Raw genomic sequence first — 13218 nt, 5'->3', positions numbered from 1 at the left:
TCTGCTCTCTAGTACGAGTTTATGATTTCTTCAATGTGCAGGTCTTGTAGGAGCTACTTGGTCTAATGAAAATGTAATTTGGATGTTAAAAAAGAAAAGACGCCTGACAGAGCCTTTCCAAGATGGATCCCAGGTAACTTCTCTAAACTGCATTCCTGTAATGCTGAAAAAAACACCACCTAGAACTACGTTTCATAATCTGAAGTTAGTTTATACTTTGGTTGCCACAATGACCGATTAGTGGCAAAAATTAAAATAGCTTCCTTTAGCGTAAAAAAACCAAAAACTTAAAGTTTGATACCAGAGGAATTAATCCAAAAATGTTTTGTTTTGATCATTAGAACAGATTATTGCTTTCACGTTCTCTATTTTCATTACTACCCTTGTCAGGAAAATGATTATTATGATATGTAGAAACAAGAACAGAGGGCATGCAAGGAATTCTAATTCAATGAGAACTCATTTTCTTCGCGCAGACCATAACAGGAACAGGCTATTACACAGACACAACCATCCATTTTTCTACACAGGATTAAATGGCCCAGATTGTCTTCATTACTAAGGTTGTCTCCCAGCTAAAGGTCAACTTACTTTTTTACATTCCTCTGAAGAAATATTTATGTTTACTCATCACGCTTGCCTGTCCCTCTTAGTCAGGTGCATGATGTTATGTTTCTGGGCATGTTTCCAATGTTCCCATCTGGTTGGTGTAGTTTTTAGCTCTAGTTATATTTTAGACATCTGGCAGGGAGCTTGTTTTAATGCAATATCTTAAACGTGTTATTTCTTGCATACCTAAGTGGATTGGTTTCAGTACTGAGCATAGGAAGGGAACACCCTCTGCCTGATTGCGCATTGTGGTTACCGTAATTTTCTCGCTGTCTCTAACATGATGCACAGCTAAGGTTGGAACCCAGAATATGAAATGTGGGGGAGAACAGTTGAAATTCAGGAATGCAAAGTTTTAGTAGGGTACAGAGTTCACAAAAACACAGGTCTGTTAAAGCTGCAGAGCAAGCAAATAAATAAATCAGCTCTGTACTATGAGAAAATACTGTACATTTAGCATTTTTTTTTAAAACAACTGAATTACATTTTTAATGTATTATAATGTAACAAGCATTTTTTGTTTCTATAGCAACCATTTAGAGAGTCACATCCCCTTCCTCTTCTTAAACAGGCTCTGGCACACCCCTTTTTGGGTCCTCCCCTCTCTCTAACAGTGCACCAATTGTATCTAGTGACTGCCTGGTTACATGATCGTCTCTACAGAACTTTGCATGTCTAGTCTATCACTCTAAAAGTACATTGTACTTCTTAATAATAGAGCATTCACCAATACCTATTGGGTTGGAAGAATTATTTTGAATTTATATCTAATTACCATGTCTTTCCTATTAATAATCATTTTTATAATCACTACTTTTATATTCTAGATTTTAAAAAAAGTGTTCCCCTGAATTCATCCACAAAAATAGCCCTAGTTTTATCGGTAAATGAACATCACCAATTACAGTACTAAAACATAAAAAAATGTGTAGTGTGGGCAGAAACTTGAATCAAGATTCAGTAGCAGCAGAAAAAAACTATGTACAACCAACAGACAGATGCAGTTACCTCCACAACTCCAGCTTCCATCCCATTCATACAAAACAAGGTATCATACACAGCCAGGCTATAAGATACCACTGCATATTCTCTGATACTGAAGACAGAAACAGGCATCTCACAACCCTGACCGAATTGTTCAGACAGAAGGGATAAAAACCAAAGACCATTGCCAAAACTATTACATCTGCACTAAAAGCCCCACGAGAACACCTGCTACAATACAGACAGAAAGAACCTACCACACGCATACCACTAGTGACCACATACAACCCTATCCTAGAGGGTATACGAAAAATAATCAAAGATCTGCAACCCATGCTGGCAGAGGATGCGACATTAAAAGAAATCATTCCCAAACCTCCCATTCTTGCATTCCGGCAACCACCAAACCTCAAACAGAAATTAGTCAGCAGAAAACTTCACAACGATTTTAAAGACACTGATAATGGCACAAAACCGTGCAACAACAAACGCTGCAAACTCTGCAAACACATTTGCCAGTCACAACCATAGAACATTCAATGTCAAAGGATCATACAGCTGCACATCCAGGAATATAGTGTATATGATTCAGTGCAACAAATGTGACCAAGGTTGCTACATTGGAGGAACCAGCCAAAAACTAGAAGGAAGAATGAATATGCACAGACACTCTATACTCCATCACGAAGAAGGAAGATACTGCTCACCTGTGGGACATCACTTCTCACAACCAGATCATTCCATAAATGATTCAAAAATCAAAATTCTCAATGGATTGTTTAAACGCACCCAAGAACGGAAAACATTTAAACTCAGAATGATAAGATTCTTTGACACCAAAACCAAAGGACTTAATGAGGACATGGGTTTTCTCACACCCTATCAAAATTGTTTGGAATTATCCTGCTTGCCTCCATTCTTATCCACACTTTCTCTCCCCCCCAGCATCCCTCCCCCTCCCCACCTTTCCTTGTCACCGTCCCCTGGCTTCAAACACTTTTAACACCCTACCTTATCTACAGTCCAGATCTGTTGTTTTTTTTCTTTTCTTCTCTACACTGTTTTAGCCATTGAATCCTTTGTATATCAGTATTGCTTGACCCGAAGAAGAGAGGATAACTCTCAAAAGCTTGTCCTATGACATAAATTGTTAGTCCAATAAAAAAGGTATCACCTAATACTGAAGAACTCATTTATTCTGCACTATATATATATATACAGCTGAACCCTGTTATAGCGCGCCCCTATATAACGCGAATCCGCTTATAACGCGGTTTTCACGTGGCTCCCGTTTAAAAAAAAAATATATTTTTTTTTACATTTTTTTTGCACACTGCACACTGCACACACTCTCACTGCACACTGCACACACTCCCAGCACTCACTGCACACACTCACTGCACACACTCTCACTGCACACACTCTCACTGCACACACTCTCACTGCACACACTGCACACACTGCACACACTGCACACTGCACACACTCACTGCACACTGCACACACTCTCACTGCACACACTCTCACTGCACACTGCACACACTCTCACTGCACACTGCACACACTCCCAGCACTCCCTGCACACTGCTCACAGCACACACTCACACTGCACACACTTTCACTGCACACACTACCAGCACTCACTGCACACACTCCCAGCACTCACTGCTCACAGCAAACAGCGCACTCTCACAGCACACTCTCACAGCACACAGCACTCACAGCACACAGCACTCACAGCACACTCACACTCTCGCAGCACACTCTCACAGCACACTCTCACAGCACACTCTCACAGCACACTCTCATAGCACTCACAGCACACCCTCACAGCACACTCTCACAGCACTCACAGCACACTACACTGCACAGCACACCACACTCATACCTCCCACTCCCCCTCCCTACCTTTAGAGATCGGAGCGGAGCTGGCATCAGGAGGAGGGGAGGGGGTGTCAGGAGGATGGGGGGGGGTGTTGGGAGGAGGGGGGGTGTCAGGAGGAGGGGGGTTGTCAGGAGGAGGGGGGGTGTCAGGAGGAGGGTGAGTGAGGAGCAGGCTGGGACTCGGAGGGCCGCGTGGGCTAGGCCCAAAACTGATTATGCCGCGGAGGGCCGTTAGGTGTGGGGGCCTCGGGGAGGGGAGGAAGTGGATGCCAGTGGAGGGGGATGGATGCCGGTGGTGGGAGGTAAGGAGCAGGTTGTGGCTGGAGGACGTGTAGGGATTCCGGCCACCTCTTCCTTCCTTTCTTCCTTCCTTCCCTCCTTACTCCCTCCCTCCCGATCGGGCGCGCGGCGGCCATTTAAATGTTTTTTTTTTTTGCCGGGGCCATTTTGTTTTTTCGCGACTCCGTTACTAAGGCGGTGGTCTCGGGTGGACCTGTATATATTTTTTTATACACTGCTATTTACTGCTGAAGATGTAATCCTGTTTTTTTCTTCTTATACTGTATACATGTTGTGCCTCTGATATGTACAGAATTTGTGCAGACATAAAGATATGCATTCTTTCTATGCAAGAAGGAGTTGTACAGGAGGCGTCCGTGATATTTATCTGACATGAGAAGGGGCAAATGTGCCTCTTCTGTTGCTGGTGGATGTTTGGGAAGAAATATGTGCTCCAAATGTATCTGCCTTGTAAAATACTGCAATGAGATCTTAAAATGCTGACAAAGCCTTATTGGTATAAGAAAAGAAAATTAAAATCTCAAAGCACACATAGAAAAGCAAATATAATATACTGCAAGGGTCATGCTAAATAATTACTTGCATAATGTCAAGACTTTATGTATATGAACATTTCTTAGTACGCTTTTTCAAATTGACAAGCCAACAAGAGACAGAGTACAATGGGTTGTATGCAAATGAGTATGCAAATAAGACTGCTTGCAGGTTTGTAGGCTTAATCACAGTATTCACGAGAGCTACATTAATACTAAATGGATATTATATTGGTGTTGAGCTAATCTAATTTACATATTCCTTTCGGTAGTTGATATTCTAGCGATTTATCAAAACAATGGAAAAATGTAACTGAATGCAGTTTCTTCTTTATGATTAATATGAAAGTTCTTTGTCACCTGCACTGCCGAGAGAAACTGATGAACACAGCAATAGGAACAGAATTAAGATCAGTAGGATTTATTGGCCCTAAACCTAAGACGATTTTGGGACATCTCCCCTTATTAAGGATATGGCCCCAACAAGTTGGATAGGTGGAAAGTCTGTCCTCTTGGTCTCTGGAGATTGGGTCCCGGTGCTGCTCGTTACATAAAACGTGTGAGAAGAAGCACTATATAATTAATGTACAGTATATACGGTAAAACTGTTTTGTGTGCTGAAAAGGGAAAGTGATCATTAATATCCACATAATTGTGATATCAAGACAATAACAAACTAACAAAGAACAACATAAATGAAAAAAGGGTAAGCGTCCCAAAAATATGTGCACACACGAAATATTTATCAAAAATAATTCATAGTTCAGTTCACGGATGACTCCTCAGGAGCAGAGAAACCTCAAACAGATGCAGCAGTAAATCCAGGTCTCCCCGCAGCTTATTTCTCAGATGAACCAATCGGATGTGTAAATCTTTGGAAAACAGAAATAGAAAAGCACAGGGTATGCTACAGTATAGTGCAGTATTGTTATTTATCTATACAAGACATTAATTTTTCAGCTGTTACATTTCGGAGCATGGACTATTAGCATTTCCACTTTTTTCACACTAACATTCAAGTTCTGTGTTATCTTTGGGGATTTACCCCTGACCTGTGTGATTCATTCTCTTGTACAGTATGTACTGCTGCGGCACAGTTTATTCGAGCATTTGCCCGTTCTGTGCCGCAGCAGTAGCCTGGCGCGCGCCCGAGAGTGACGGGCGCGCGCCGAAGCAGCGGAAGAGCGCCCTCCGATCGGGGCGCTCTCCCTACCGCTGCCGGGTCCGCCGGGTCCCCCGGAACCCCCTGCCGCTGTCCCGCGATCGCGGGACACCAGGGCTCCCTCGGGGAGCCCCTGGACGCGCGTGCAGGGGGCGCACGCTCCCGAAGACGCGTGACCGCGCGTCTATGACGCGCGGCACGCCGAGGGGCGGCCACTAGCAAGCCGGGAAATCTCCCGGCTTGCGGATCTGGCCGCAGTGTAATAAACTGTGTCGCCAGTGTATGGTGTGTTCATGCTACCTAGTCATCAGTTAGTGTTTTGGGACTTCCGTGGAGCGATCCCGCCCACCAGTGACAGAGCATCCGGTGACGTCACTTCCGGTTGAAGCGGCACGGAGTGTGGAGAGGTGCACCGGCTCACTACATGATCTGGGCGTCTAAGGATACATCACATCTTTAATCCATTAACCATTGCTTATTACCATCAGCCCTCTTGTGAGTAGTACTCTGACTTTACCCCACCGGATTGGCGTACTCTGAGATACTCGTCCATCAATTTTATTTTTAATTTTAGAGTTGTATTAAACTAACTTTTTATTTTCAGCCTTGCTTTTGTGTGTTTGTGGTCAGTGTTGTGTTGTGTTGTATTGTTTTGTTTGTTCAATGTTCATGCACTTGTGTGTTAGCTGTGTTGCACTATATTTCTCTTTTTTCGTTCCATATCGTTCTTCACACGGATGAAGCCATATCTGACTACCTAAAAGACTGAGGAATTGCCAATTCATCTCCTTGGACACTCATCCCTCTGTCTGGAATTTCCAGGACTATTATCCATTTGGACTTTCAAGGCGCCGGTACCCCTTTTGTTTAGTTAGTGTATTGTGTTCCTTTAGGTGAGGTTTATATCATTGACCGGCTGGTCAGGGTGACTCAGGGTACATGTTTCCCTGAGTTTCATCATATACCTTTAGCAATATTACTGTTTAATATACATGCAGGTTTTTGACTCGTGTCTTTATAGTGGTTGGAAGGCACCTTATATGCCTATTGTGGTGTACCATTTAATTGATTTTATATGTTTTAATATGTTATAATTGAACCAAATAAAGTGAACGTTTATCTAGGGATATTTTGAGTGCTTTATCTTGAGACTTCTTGTTTCTTTTGTTTGTGTGTGTGTGTGTGTGTGTGTGTGTGTATGTGTGTATATATATATAGTACGTGTATATATATATATATATAAGCAATACGATACCGTTTGGAAACGAAATCAGTAGGCAGCACTCCAGAATTGAACAAACAAGTGTATTGAAAAAAATAAACACAAAACCGAATTTTTTTCAATACACTTGTTTGTTCAATTCTGGAGTGCTGCCTGCTGATTTCGTTTCCAAACGGTATCGTATTGCTTATTCTTCATTATAGGATCTGCACCCACATCAGTGACTATTATTACGGAGTGCTTTTTGTTCTTTCTCTATGATATATATATATATATATATATACATATATATATATAGCAAATAAAGTAGCGCCAGAGTATTGGTGAATAAAAACCCTAATAGTGACTAAAGTGTATAATGTGGAAATTGTACCATGTATAAATGTATATAGAAAATACATAAATTTAAATATTGTGCAATAAACAAGTAATATGAAAACATACAACACAGTCAATACCACAAACCCAATAAAAATATGTGCACAAATGTGAAAAAAAGTGCTTAAAAAAGAAAGAAAAAGAATAACGTCCAACCAGTCCTTTTAGATCAGTCCATGAATAGTAGACAATTGGTGCTGATATGGGGGTCTCTGGCTGCTCTCAAAATGGATGAACCACATCCAAAGGAAATCTAAAAGAAAAAAAGAGGCGAGAGCGCACGCCCCATAGCGTAAAATAGTACATTTAATTGTAAAAAAGGAAGAGAGGGGAGGGGAGGGAGGGGGGAAGAAATACACTCACAAGATAAAAAACAATTCGAGCAATTTGTTATAAAATCACCACCATCCGGCTTGTCTGCAACAGAAGTCCACAGATCGAGGCTCCCTCAGGGCTGTGGAACTGCTACCAGGAAACCGGAGATGTCATCACTGGAAAGATTGATCTGTTAAAGTCCCAGAGATTGTCTCCAACACTTCAATGGCAGCAATACTGACTCACGCTCAAGGCGGCCTCCTCGTGCGCATGCGTGGAGTCGTAATGACGTGATGACGCATTGACGTTCCCTGACGTGTTTCGTCACCAGACGGCGACTTTCTCAAAGGCCTCGATCTGTGGACTTCTGTTGCAGACAAGCCGGATGGTAGTGATTTTATCACAAATTGCTCAATTTTTTTTTTACAATTAAATGTACTCTATTACGCTATGGGGTGTGCGCTCTCTCCTCTTTTTTTCTTTTATATATATATATATATTTTTCTTTTTTATATATATATATATATATATATATATATACATATATATATATATATATATATATATATATATATATATATATATATATATATATTTGTAACCCTCAGGGTGCTGGATTCAGACGGCTGGGCATGAGGTACAGTAGCAAGGGTGAAAATAATGGATGCCAGGAACTTTTGTAGTACAACATCAGTCTTTATTTATGTCGCCAAGCATGGGGACATATCACACTCATACGACAACGTTGTACTAATGTGGCTAAAAGGGACATTGCCAATAGAAAAACATTTTAAAAAAACACTTTACAATATCTACGTTATAATAAATAATAAAATAATAAAACTTTAGTCATTAAATCATTGAATGGCTCTGGGCCAATCCCATAATGGGATCCCAAAAAAGTACATCCTAGTGTCTCAATGATTTTCTTTACGTTATAAGCAGCCGGAGTATATCTAGTGACAAGAGACTTGCTGTGAATGGAACGATTGTATATTTTTTTTGTATTAATTAATAATTAATTCCTATCAAGTAAAAGAGATTTCTGCTAAGTTGTATTCACCAATTTCTCATCAGATCTCTTCTCTAAAAGTTTTGCTTCGAAGCAGAAGACTGATCAATGAAATCATGCTCCTCTGAACAGTTTCTCTGTAATCGGTTAAACTATCCAAAAGTTAAATTGGGCAACCAACAAGGGTATTGGTTATTCAATGCGTTGAGATAAGTGTTACACACTACTTTTTTTTATGGAATGGACTGTTCTAGTTTTGAAAGTCAAAATTAAATCTAGAAATGCAATAGTTTCCGTTTGTATATAATGATTAATATCAGGACCTCTATAATTATCATTAAAAGTATCTTACATCTTAAGTAGATCTCCCCGATCACATTTCCAAATAATCAGAATGTCATCTGTGACACAGCCATAGAGCCTCACCCCCCTCCACCATCCAAAGGGATTATTATCCTATACATTGCCAATCTCCCAGAATCCCATAAAGAGATTGGCATAGCTAAAGGCAAACCTGTTTCCCGTGGCCGTTCCACAGATCTGAAGTTTTTTTTTTATTACATACCATATAAACTATATGTTGCTTGTACAGAACAAGCCAGAAGTGTCCTATAGTAACTTTGTTATTAAAACATGTTAGCCTATTAAAACTCTAATTTTGTGTAGGAAAACATTTGTTAAATATTGAAATCAATGGGGTAAACAATATTTGGGCCACATTATCTTGTCCCTGGGAGAAAGAATCAAGAAACATAAGTACAGTAGGCTACTAAAAAAGAACCATCTAAAATATGTTATTGTGAAAACTTTTTTTTTTTTTTAATTAATGAACATCAAGGCAAATCACAGAAGGGGGCTTTTATGGGGATTAAAATGGTTAAACCCGACTAGTACAATTACCGAATGCTAATTTGTATTTTTAAAATGTCCTTTTTTGGATAAATTATTGGATGATTGATACATTGTGATGGTCTGCTTATTTATAGGTGGGTGAGGTGTTTATTTCTATGAGGAAGTGACTGTGAATCACAAAATGCATTGGGTTACTCAGGGGCGTTACTTCTCCATGTGCTTTGGTATGATGTTCGGATTGTTTTTTGAATAACTTTAAAACACAATTGATCCATAATTTCTTACTGTTGGATTGGATTGGCACTCCTTCGGTTTCCTTATGTCGCAATGATGATCACTTGAGATGGATTGGAAACAAGTCTGAACTGAAGAGACACTGAGGTGAAAGTGAAGCAGGTGGTTGCCAGAGTACACATTTTTTTAAAAACTGCTTTGCTGTTCTGCACTGTGCTCCCTACAGCTATAGAAATATTAGGGTTGCCAAGCATCTTATTTATATGAAACTCCTGTATTTTAATAACTTCCCTTCTTTTAGGTTGTCCTAAATGGGTTGTGGTCAATCACATTGCCCACAAAATATGCTCTAATTTATATTAATTACATACACCATTTGTTTTTGGCCGACTATTTAAATGGATTGACAATTAAAGCATATTACTGTTGGAGGCATAGTCTACCTTTTACTTTTAACTGTGGCACATAGGTAAACATTTACTTATATACGGTCCTTTATTGTGGCTACGCATTTGAGGTGACGTGTACACAAATCTGAAGACCTACAGCATAGAGAGAAAAGGAATCTTTAATACATTGCAGGTATATATAAAAGCAAAGAGATATTCTCTCCTGGTTCTCCTCCTACCATTCTCACTGTTCCGTCAATGTGTCTAATGCCAACTCCTGCTTGACCTCTATAGAACTCTTTAGGTGTTCCTCAAGGCTCGGTACTCCTTTCTCTATATACACTCTCTTTTGGATTCAACTATCATCTCTATGCTAATGACACAAAACTATATTTATCTACACCTGACCTTGCACTTGCAGTAAAGTCACAAATTATTTATAGAGTGCCTATCAGCAATCTCAGCCCGGATTACACTTTGTCAGGGCTTAACATGGCTAAGGTAGAGCTCCTCCCTCATAAAAGCCACCCCCATTGTTCCCTTATTCATTACAGTCAATAACACAACTATCCAAACAAACAAGCACACTGCCTATAGGTTACATTCGACTCCTCTCTCTCCTTCTCCCCACATATAAAAGCTTATACTACAGTAAATCCTTTTGTTTTTTTTGCAACATTGCTCCTTCCCATATTCCACTACCACTAAAAACGCTAATGCATGCTCTTGTTCTCTATCTTATTGATTAATGCAACATTCTGTTATTTGGCCCATAACAGGCACTTATCCCTGTTTAAAAGAACCTTCCTCTAAATCCAGCAGGGAAGCTGGTTAATTTCAGCCAGGCAATTAACCAGACTCCAGCTGGCTAATTAGAACTGAGGGGGAGATTTTCCTTAGCACCTAATGGTGCTGACATGAGGAGAGAGTCTTGAGAACACAGGAGGACTGTGTGTTGACGACAAGACACAAGGGGACCAGACCTCTATGCCTGGACACAAAGATTTCCTTAGCACACAATGGTGCTGACAGAGGAAAAACCAGACTGATATTCCTGGGAGAGGCTGGACTGCAAAGCCTGCAGCTGGAGAACCAGATAAGACTTTCTTATATTGCTCCCTGAGAAATATAGTATATGTTTTTGGGACTGGGAACTGGCTTACAGTATCCAGCCAACCAAAGATAGTTAGGGCATATACTGTCTAGTTATTCTCCAAAATAGAGTAGGTGTTTATTTATGTTGGTTTTGCATGCTGTATAGAGTTTAAAGCAACAGGCTCAATTAAGCCAGGTTATAATTTAACCAAGATCTGTCTCCATTAGCATACCTCTGCGCACATCTCTTACATGGCCTTTCTGCCTTACACTCTCCTTTCTAAGGCCTTGCCCCCGCTGCCTACTACAGCGTCCGCTGTGGCGGACGCTGCATGGACGAGAGCCCTCCCCTCAATGGCGCCGGGCCCGCTGCGAGGGGGGGCCGCAGCGCTCGGGCGAGAGCAGCTCCCGCTCTCAATAGAATTGAGAGCAGGACTCGCGTCGAGCGATTAGGCACGCCCCCCGGCGGTTCAGCCAATGAGGGCGAACCTGCCGGGTGACGTCATGGCCGCGCCCCCGTCCCTCCCCCACTACTCCCCCACCACGCCCCCCCCCCCCGGTCTCTCCTCCTGCAGTGAGCTGCAGACTGGGGAATCGGCTGAACGCGCCGCCAGTATCGCGGGCGCGCGTTACAGCGGCGTGACCGGGGCCTTGGCCTAATCCTTTCAAAAAGTTGCTGCCCGAATCATTCCCTGTTCTTCTAGATGCGTATCTGCTTCTGACCTGCTGAACTCTCCCTGCTAGCTTCCTATTAATTTCTGCATAAACTATAAAACTATCTTCTTTCTTTTAAGGCTCTAGAATCCTCTGCAGCTCCATATAGCTCAACTATGATCACCTCTACTAGACTCTTACGCACAACCCAAGGTTATCTCATTTTCGCATCTTTTACCTTTACAGCCCTCCCTTGTCTTAAACCCTTTTTCACTAATCTCTCCTTACCTACTGTATGAAACGTTCTTGCTCTCAATATTCTGGTTGAATGTAGCTGGTCAGAGTAAACCGCATTCATGGTGGTTGATCTTTATGGTTCTTGAGTGAATGAGGGTCTACTAGACTTGTTAGAGCAGCTGGCTAGATAATGCCCACAATTGCTGCAATACAAACACAGGGCTTTTTCTGGTACTCATTACTGGCACCTCTTTTTCCCCTGCTTCCAGTTCTTTTTACCTGCTTGCTGAGGGGGCGGACCATCAGTGCAAACAGACAATCCCTCTTTACCCCTGCCTCTTTCCCCACCCCCCACAGTGGCTGAGCTCTACAGAGCAGCTTTAAACAGACCAGAGCTGTCCTATTCCCCCCGGACCCCTATGTATGATTCATAGGGCCTCGTTCTAGTAGCTTCAGTAACCAACCCATCGAGGATTTTGAGTAGTTGTCACAATATTTGCAAGGTTGCTATTCAGAAAGCCTTGATGAGTTTGCAAACTCGTACGGGGACTGCATTTTTCCACGAGTTCTCACTCCTGGCCAAAATCACAGAGCGGGAGCTTTAAAAATATAAATAATGCTATTCTAGTAGCCTCGAGAATCTCATTGGGGCTCTGAAATAGCTAGTTTCTTGAAGGGTGGCGGGATGGGATCTGAGAGCAGGACAGAAAAAAAAATGCCTTTTTCCAGCGTCGGATTGAAGCCGGGAGTCTCCGGAGCTGATACACATTAATACCAGCTCCGGAGACCCCCGGCTTCAATCCTATGCAATAAAAATACATTTACAGGCAGCTTCATTACCTTAGTGGCTAACCGCTAAGGCAATGAAGGGGTTAACTACAAGTGCCCGGGTTTATTGTGGGTAGCGGGGGTGAGTGAATGTGGTATTTGGCCCGCGGTGGGGGTTTAGGCCTTGCGGGGGGGGGGGTGTGTGTTACGGGAGGAGTTAACCCCTTCATTACCTTAGACGTTACTACCGCTAAGGTAATAGATGGGTTAAACCCTCCAGGTACCCACCCGGTAGGCTTAAACACCCCCCAAAGGCCACATACCACCTTCACCCACCCCTGCTACCCACAATAAACATTAAAACACAATACTAGCCAATACACCAATTCATTGCCAGTGTGGTTACCTATGTCCTCAATGGGAGCAAAGATAACCCCAATGGGAATGAATGGGCAACCCTCTACCCCCAACAACCATTACAGTACAGTAATGGGAAAAAATACTATTATCCAAATCTGGATAATAGCTCATTTACCCATTTAAAATAAAACATTATCCAGCCAGCTTAAAGTAAATAAAACTTCTACTTA

The sequence above is a fragment of the Ascaphus truei genome, chromosome 18, assembly GCF_040206685.1.
Source record: "Ascaphus truei isolate aAscTru1 chromosome 18, aAscTru1.hap1, whole genome shotgun sequence".
NCBI lineage: Eukaryota > Metazoa > Chordata > Amphibia > Anura > Ascaphidae > Ascaphus > Ascaphus truei.
The sequence above is the reverse complement of the archived record's forward strand: the minus strand, read 5'-3'. Positions refer to the sequence as shown.